This window comes from Trachurus trachurus (assembly GCF_905171665.1).
Source record: "Trachurus trachurus genome assembly, chromosome: 20".
In the NCBI taxonomy this organism is placed as follows: domain Eukaryota; kingdom Metazoa; phylum Chordata; class Actinopteri; order Carangiformes; family Carangidae; genus Trachurus; species Trachurus trachurus.
In genome coordinates this window covers 3,604,387-3,611,117 of record NC_139911.1, presented here as the reverse complement: position 1 = coordinate 3,611,117, position 6,731 = coordinate 3,604,387, and positions in this window count along the sequence as shown.

Sequence of the window (6,731 nt, the reverse complement as noted above, 5' to 3'; positions counted from 1 at the left end):
GGAGCGGCAGGCCGTGCCACAGGGGGCACCAGCGCCCAGGCCCCCCGACCCCGACAGACCACAGCCAGCCGAGCCAAAGGGACCCAGGGACAGCGCCCCCAGCAGCAGCCCAGACACAGCTCCCAGCGTGGAAGACCCCCCTGAGGAAACACTGGAGTTAAAGCTAAAAACTAAAAACATAAGATAGGATAAAACATTGAAAAAATTAGTTAATAGAATAAACAGTTTAAAAAGATAAAAATATGTAAGATAATAAATAAAATACTAAAACAAGTAAAATTATTTAAGGTTAATAACATCTTTAAAAGCAAGATAGAAGCAGAAAAATAAGATAGAACCATAAGAAGAATTTAAGATCTAGTTAAAAGCCTGACTAAAAAGGTGTGTTTTTAACCTTCCCTTAAAAATATCAACAGTCTCTGCGGTCCTGAGGCTCTCCGGCAGGCTGTTCCACAGGTGGGGGCCATAATAGCTAAATGCCGCCTCACCATGGGTTTTGGTTCTGGGTTTTGGTATGGATAAAAGGCCGGTGCCGGAGGACCTCAGGGTCCGCGAGGGTTGATATGGTAAAAGCAGGTCAGATAAATAAGAGGGCGCAAGGCCGTTAAGACATTTAAAAACTATTAAAAGGACCTTAAAATCGATCCTGAAGCGTACGGGGAGCCAATGCAGCGACTCTAAAACTGGCGTAATATGCTCCCGCCCTCTGGTCCTCGTCAGCACTCGTGCGGCTGAGTTCTGTAATAATTGGAGATTAAAAATACTCTTTTTGGGAAGACCAGAGAGCAGGGCATTGCAATAATCTAATCGACAGGTGATAAAAGCATGCATCAGCACCTCCGTACTGGCCTGAGAGAGAAACGGGCGGACTCTGGCTATGTTTTTAAGATGATAAAAACCTATTTTTGTCATATTTTTGATATGTGGAAGAAAATTCAGCTCAGAGTCAAAAATCACGCCCAGATTTTTTACTGACTGTGTTGGTTTAAGATCCTGTAGTTTTGGTAAAAGTTTCTCTCTCTGGCCTTCAGGACCAATGACTAAAACCTCAGTTTTGTCCTGGTTGAGCTGTAGGAAATTCACTGCCATCCATGACTTGATGTCTAAAATGCAGTTAAAAAGGGCATCAATTGGCCCTGTGTCATCAGGAGACACGGATATGTACAGTTGCGTATCGTCAGCATAACTATGGAAGCTGATGCCGTGCCTCCTGATGACGTCCCCAAGGGGCAGCATGTACAGATTAAAAAGAAGTGGACCTAAAATTGACCCTTGGGGAACCCCACATCCAATTTCATGGATTTCCGAGGAACATGTATCCATACTTACATAAAAGCATCGGTCTGTGAGATAAGAACAAAACCAGTTAAAAACAGTACCAGAGAGGCCCACCAGGTGTCTAAGCCTATTTAATAAAATGTGATGGTCTACTGTATCAAAAGCGGCGCTTAGATCCAGTAGAACCAACACTGTGAGCTTTTTGTTATCCAAATTCCACCTGATGTCGTTTAAAATCTTTAAAAGTGCTGTCTCGGTACTGTGGTATTTCCTAAAACCAGACTGATGCTTTTCTGAAATGTTCTTTCTGTTTAAAAAGTCATTAACTTGGTTAAAAACCAGTTTTTCTAAAACTTTACTTAAAAATGGTAAGTTGGATACAGGTCGGTAGTTATTAAGAACACTTGGATCTAAATTGCTCTTCTTCAGAAGGGGCTTCACCACCGCCGTTTTAAAGGCGGTGGGGAAGACACCCGTCTGAAGAGAGCAATTCATGATGTTTAAAAACTGTTCCTCGAAGAATCCATAAAACGATTTTAAGAGTGATGTGGGAATGGGATCTAAAAGGCAGGTTGTTGGGTTTACTTGGGAGAAAACTCGACCAAGCGTCCTTGCATCAACCAGGGCAAAACTCTCCAGTGTTTCCTCAGGCAAGGACAACAGTTCAGTGTCAACAGATAAAACTTGATGGGATAAAAGGCAGGATCTGATGTCCTTGATTTTGGTTCTGAAGTGGTCTGCAAAGTTCTCACAAAGATCGTCTGTTGGTGTCTTAAAAACGTTATTAGAATTAGCACCTGTTAAAACATTAAAAGTGGAGAAGAGGAACCGGGGGTTGTTTTTATTAATGGTGATGAGTTGTGAGAAATGGGAAATTCGTGCCTTTTTGACTGCATTATTGTAAGTTTTGAGTTGTTGACATAAAATCTCGTAATGAATTGTCAGTTTACTTTTCCTCCATCTTCTCTCGGCACTCCTGCATTTTCTTTTCAGTTCATTGATTTCATTGTTTTTTCTCCACGGGGGTGTTGGTTTTCTTTTTACTGTTTTAGTTAAAAGTGGAGCTACTGAGTCCAGAGTTGACTTCAGTCTACTGTTAAAATTATCAACAATAAAATCACAAGGTGCAGGTAAAATTTCAGCAGGAGTGCTCTGTAAAATCTCCATAAAATTTGCAGCCACTTCAGAAGTAAGATAGCGCCTCCTCACTGTTCTCACTGGGGCCTCCTCTCGGTTAAAACTGGTGATGCTAAAAAACACACAGTAATGGTCAGACACAGCCAGGTCGACAACAGAGGACACACCGATGGACAGGCCATGGGTTATGACCAGGTCCAGGGTGTGTCCTCTGTTGTGAGTCGGCTGTGCGACGTGCTGCTTATTGTGAATTTAAGTGAAAATTATCTAAAAACAAGTACATTTTTAAGGCAATGAGTCTTATTTTAAGTGGAAAGAGATTAGTTTTGACTAGAAATGAGACATTTGAACAAGAAATAAGACAAATATTCTTGGAAAGATGTTGAGTTTTTACAGTGTACTATGAGTATTAGTCAGGGTCTTACGCAGAATAAATCAGTCATACAAAGATTAGACTACTGGGGTTTTTTATGGGCCCCACTGGGCGCTGGGCCCCTAGAATTATCATCACCTTTCTCCCCTATACAACGGCCCTGCTGCTTGGTTACAAAATGAGCTGCAGGGTCTTGAAGATGTGCAGAAAGGGTCGGGGTTGCAACATGGTTAAGTGTGAAAACAAATACTTACAGATTCCTTATATAAGCTGCTCTTAGTTGATAATTGTCATTTATTTACACTAATACATAAAAAAGAAATCCCAATTATATTTGACAGATGAAGTGTCCGTGGATTGGAGAGTCGGAGCCTGATCAGACTGAGAGGCCTCTGCTGAGAAAACACGATGACCGTGAGTCTCATGACACAATGCGGTCATGTTGCATTAATACGATCCTGCAGGCTATAGAGTCAGAGTCGTATAGAAACATTAGAGAGACTGAGTCATTGAGAGAGAGACTGCACATGGATGTAGGCTGACGAGGGAGGCTGATGATGTGATCCTTATAAGAGTTGATGAACTCAAATCGAGTTTATTAACAGATTCAGAAAGGATGACAACATGTGAGTGTTTAATGAAATCACTTCAAAACCAAAACACAACCAAACTGTCCTTAAATTGAAATGAACACTTCATGTGCACATCTGGATGATGTGAATTAAGTTCATTAAGTTTTTTCCTCCATGTTTTTGTTTTAGAGCTGCATGCTATAGAAAAAACATCATACCGTGATCATCATTTTCACTTCATTTAATATTCCACCATAATTTACAGCCGTTAACTTTTATTTATGAAATGTAAAATCTTGAATCTGCTACAGACCCTTTAGGAGAAGACGCCCCCTACTGGGAAAAGAAGCCCCCATGACTTAAGGTATTTATGCACAATAAACCATAAAATATAACAGATAAAATGTTTTTTAATTGTGAATTAAATTTAATACATTAAAAATAAATGTTGTTGTTTTCTGAAAGGAAGTTGCCACCAACAAAAAGCAACTATATACTCACCTATAAACCCTTCATTTAATTCACCAGACACCTGTTATATATATTACATATTACACTATAGAAACTTAAAGATATCTATATTAAGATCTATGAAGAAGAGTATTTATGAGGGGAAAATGCAGGTTTTAACTGTCCACTGTCCACTTTTCCTCCAGCTGTGACACCATGGTGTGAACATGAGCTCTGACCTGTAGAAAGGTGTCGGTGAATATAAAACTAAACCAGCGACTAAATATTTTAAAAAAAAGGGGAAACATAAGAAAAACCTGTCAAGAGCAAAGTGAACATTCAACGCTGCTTCTTTTAAAAAATGCATCAGATCAGATCCTCCAAACTGTATCTGAATCAGCTCATTAAAATTCCTCTCATTAAATATTCAGCGCTTCAGAGCCCAGATATTTCCTATTTCCTCCTTTGATTCACAGTTAGTTTCCTGATGCAGAGATGAGTGCGAATAAGCTGCAGATGGCACCACACAATGAAACAGTCAATAAAATTATATTAGATAATTAAATCGCTGATGATAACGACACTTTTGCAAAGTTTCCAACTCGATTAAACCAATGTTGTGACTCTAATTTACTCTCAGCATGAGACGAAAGCTGATTTAAACACACAGGATCTGTTGTTGGAGGATATTTACACGCACACAAACACACATACACAAACAGCTGTGCCAAATGATTTAAACAAGTCGCTTTGATCCAAAAATAAGATGATAAACTGGGAGAAAACATATGAGTGCAGTTCCTACGGCAGCCAGCAGGGGTCAGCAGTCGCTCTCTTATGTGCAGCAGCTACAGAGAAGATGAAATGACAGCAGGTGCAAATTTAATGGAGTCACTGTGGGTGTACAGAGTTTTATTTTTATTTTATTATTCCATAGAAACTGCAGCATTAGACAAATGTCGAAGCAGTAAACCATGTTGCAGACACACAATGTCAAACCTGCAACCAGCATACATACAGTACACACATACCACTCCCATTATTCTCACTCACACACACACCTTCATTCACATTTCAGTCAATGCTGAGTCGGTAAACCTCTAAAACAGGAGTCACACAGTCAATCAATTAAAAAAAATAATAAAAAAGCAAGATGGAGGGAGGAGGAGGAGGAACAGAAGTGCACCATCACACTTTACAGCACGCTGAAAACTCAAGGTATGGGGGATGGGAGGGAAGGAGAGAGGGAGAGGGGGATTTTATTTGTTGTAACACCCACTGACCTCCTAAAAACGGCATATCATCCTGAACGGATAGAAAATATAAATTATTCCTACAGTAAGTACATTCTCTCTAGATTAAGACCCATAAATATGAGAGAGCTGCTGAAATTACAGTATGTACAGAGAGAGAGAGAGGTCCATGCGTTCCACAATATACACAACAAATAACAATAAATATAGTCGGATATAGTCACAACAATACAGCATCGAGATGAAGAGATACTTTGTCTTTATGAACGAGCCGAGCAGGCTGCAGCGAGACGGAGCGAGAGGAGCCAGCATTCAGAAAGCAGCTGAGGAAAGGTGTAGCCTACACAACCTGCATCTGTCAGTTGTTGTAAAGGGATAGTTCAACATTTTTGGCAAATTGGCCCATTGCCATAATCCCTATAGTCATATCAGTAGGTTCGTTACCTTTAATTGTCGGTGCAAGATATTTTTAGAACAGCGGAGCAGAGCTGTGAGCTTGGTTTCCCTCATCAAACTCATCAAATACACAATCCAACAACTCCAAAACGCTCTGGTGGACAAGTTGTGACCTGCACATTCACCACGCTATGAGATAATAACACAACGTTACCAGACAGAGTTGTTTTAGAGGGAAATTCAGAGACTGCTTGATGAAAAACTGTCCCTGAAGGCAACGCACATCAGCGGTTTTGCATGAATTTCCCTCTAAAACAACTCTGTGTGGTAACGTTGTGTTATTATCTCATAGCGTGGTGAATGTGCAGGTCACAACTTGTCCACCAGAGCGTTGTGGAGTTGTTGGATTGTGTATTTGATGAGTTTGATGAGGGGAAACCAAGAAATCCCATGAGCCTCCGTATAGCGTAGCTCTGAGCAGCTCACGGCTCTGCTCCGCCGATCTAAAAACAGCTTGCACCGACAATTAAAGGTAACAAACCTACTGCTATGACTATAAGGATTATGGCAATGGGCCCATTTGCCAAAATGTTGAACTACCCCTTTAACATTATCATTATCATTATTAAAGGGCGTTGCCATGGTAATGCCTGTCCTGCATCCGAAAGATGTGATGAGCAAAGGAAAGAGGGAAAAAAGAGATGTGTTTTTTTTGTTTTTCTTGCAGAAGCACCAGTGAGCTTGTCATCCAGGCTTCAACCTGACTCACGATAGAAAGAAGAAGGAGAGAGAGAAAGAGAGAAAGAGAGAGAGAGAGAGAAAAGACAGATCAATGAAAAGCAAATGACAAACTGTCACCTTTGGGAGATCATGCTTTGGACCGGGCAGAGATGGAGAGAGAGAGTGTGTGTGTTGAAGGGAATGAAAAAAAGAAAGAAAAAGAGAAAGAAAGAAAGAAGAGGAAAAAAAATCCCAGACAGGACCTAGTAGTTTTGGCAACGTGGCTTCCGGTTGCTAAGTAACGGTCTCCGAGGGCAGAAGAAGCGCCTCTTTTGAGGTTGTTCGTCTCCAAAAAACGAGCAATTTTCACCCGACCCCACCTCCACCCCTCCACCCCTCCACCATCCCTCCATCTCCCCTCCTCCTCCCTCCTCCTTTCCTCCCTCGGTGAGAGAGCGAAGGCCTTTCCTGAACTGTTTGTGAATGCTGGCAAAGCGAGAATAACGCGATTCATCATCATGACTGTCAGCAAAGAGAAGAAGAGGAAGAGGA